At 36.3% G+C, this 2,333-nt stretch overlaps 1 protein-coding gene across 1 annotated transcript in view; it reads left to right on the top strand.

Annotated features, from left to right (window-relative positions):
- Nucleotides 1-1,413, top strand: part of LIN7A (lin-7 homolog A (C. elegans)) — a 151,555-nt gene extending 150,142 nt beyond the window's left edge. Inside the window, exon 6 of the mRNA XM_008575435.1 lies at nt 1,096-1,413. The gene's annotated coding sequence lies outside the window, so the exon portion shown is untranslated. The remainder of the gene's footprint in view (nt 1-1,095) is intronic.
- Nucleotides 1,414-2,333: the final 920 nt, after the last annotated feature.

A 2,333-nucleotide genomic window follows, 5' to 3' on the forward strand; every position in this document is an offset into this window, starting at 1 on the left:
AAAAAAAAAAAAAACACATTCTCTACATCTCTGTCATTTTGTAGCCAAGGGACCTTTAGGAAGTTACTCAAAGACTCAGTAAAATGGTCTGTTATGGAGATTAAATAAGAAAAAAATATGTGGAGATTAGTAAGCACAATAAATTTTAGTAATAGTAGCAATAGTAGGAGTAGTGGTGTTATAGTAGTTAAAATGTTAATGGCACATATTTACATAATACATTGTTAGATGGCTCCTGAAGAAGCACAATGGTCCCACATATGGTTTTCAGTACACTCTGTAGACCTCGGGTGAGGATGGGGGTGGGGGTGGCACATCTCTTGAAGGCATGGCAGCTGGAGAGTGCTGATGCAGGGGTGGCACATCTCTTGAAGGCATGGCAGCTGGAGAGTGCTGATGCAAAGTAGGCAGAATAATTTTGATATTATCTGTTTTGTATATGGTGCTTGGCATTCCTTGAAATAAAAATATCAGCAGCTTTAAGAACAGAGATTGAAAACCACTGTTTTCTCTGAAAGAAATGACTCCTCATAGTGGAAATGTGTCAGGTATAGAAAGAAGTATTTGGGGAAGCTGCTCTCCTGAATCTGACCATTTGGGACCCTGTCTACTCTATTCTACTTGGTGTCAGGCTGACCTTGTGGAAGGAGAGACAGACTTAATGTCTGCTTCAGAGAAAGGATAATTGTGCTTCCAGCCTATCGGAGAGAGGCTTTGCTGGTTTGTACCTCAACAAAAGCACTACTAAATGCCCTGAGAGTCATAAGTGTTATTTATTCTTTGCCTGCATGAGGAAAAATAGAAACATCTGGAAATGGGAGGAAGAAACGTTTTACATTTGAAATGTTTCCAAACTGGTGTTCTTTATTTTATTTTAGGGAATAACTGTGGCTTTTCCATGCTTATTCAATAATTACTTCCTTTGCAAACATCAAATGATTTTTTTCATGTGTGGAAGAGTGTGCATGAATGATAGTGCTCAAAATAACCCTTGCTGTTCTCACATAGCACATGTTCTTTTGATATTTTTAGCATATTGCAGTTGACAAATGAATACTAATCACTGATTTCTCTTCACTCTTTCCCCCTTTTTAGGCCCTTGAGGAAAATCTACTTGATCAAACATCTGATAGTCACAAATTTGAAACCATGCTTCAGAATCCCAGCACATAGTAAAAGGAAAAGACAACACGAATAATTATACCTGTCAAGAAGCTGTGAACACATGGTGTTTAAATTCTTTACAAGGCAACTCGACACTTTCTTTCTCTGGGCTTGAACCCGCACTGCTCACGTGCTCTTTACACACATAGACCTTCCATTCGCTGCAGTGGGAATTCTCAGTGTGTAGAGGGAGAGATTTTCCAGTCTGCAGACTGAAACAGTATGAGAAGAATAAAGTCTGTGACTTTTGACTATATCACCAGGGGCAGAATTAAGTGAATCTTTGGTCTATAGCTTTTCCAGAGATTAACAAACTCCTCGTTAGGCTATAATTCAAACTGCATCAGTTCAAGGTTATCACCACTTGAAAGAAATCTACACATTGCCCCACTACCCTGACCTGTTCCACAATCCATATTGCTGAGTTGTCTGAATTGGAATTCTAATTCATTGCAAATTCAACCTCTATTCTCCTCTTGAAAATAGCAAGTTATTATACTATATTTATACTCTCTTCAGGTTCTAGAAGCAATTGGCTTTTTATTTTTTGTTTCCATGAATTTTTTTATGCATTAATAGAGTGGAGCAATTTTAGCTCAACTTTTAGTTTGTTAGAAGCGAGGGTAGGAACTCTAGTACTCTATTTTTTTTATTTGTGTTACTTGTATCTATCATTACTAATTCTAACAGAATATAATATATATTTATTCCACATAATATGTATTATCAGAGCGCATTTGTTGCAAATTAGATTCTTCTCTTACCAAGTGTTATGAATCTAGTAAGAGAATATTAGCAAAGGACCTAGCTTCGTGAACTGATCCCTTTATGATATGTATATATACAACCCTGCCCTCAACATTTTCTTGTTAAGTTTTATGTTTTTTGATTGATGAACTCTGAAGAAATCTAAACTCTTTCTACCTGCACTGATGTGCTGTCATACAAGTCTATTTGATATTTTAAAGCTTAGGGCTTTACAAAACTAAATTATAATATCTATGCATATATATATACAAATTTAGAAGTCACACAAAGTTTAGATCAGTTTCCCCAAACATAACTGGATATTTTAGCACTCTGAAATCAATGGTGTTATTCCTCTTAAAACTAGGCATATGAAAACCAGTGATATCAGTATTGTGAATGACAGATGCTGCTTCCTCCAG

The sequence above is a fragment of the Galeopterus variegatus genome, unplaced genomic scaffold, assembly GCF_000696425.1.
Source record: "Galeopterus variegatus unplaced genomic scaffold, G_variegatus-3.0.2 Scaffold1187, whole genome shotgun sequence".
In the NCBI taxonomy this organism is placed as follows: domain Eukaryota; kingdom Metazoa; phylum Chordata; class Mammalia; order Dermoptera; family Cynocephalidae; genus Galeopterus; species Galeopterus variegatus.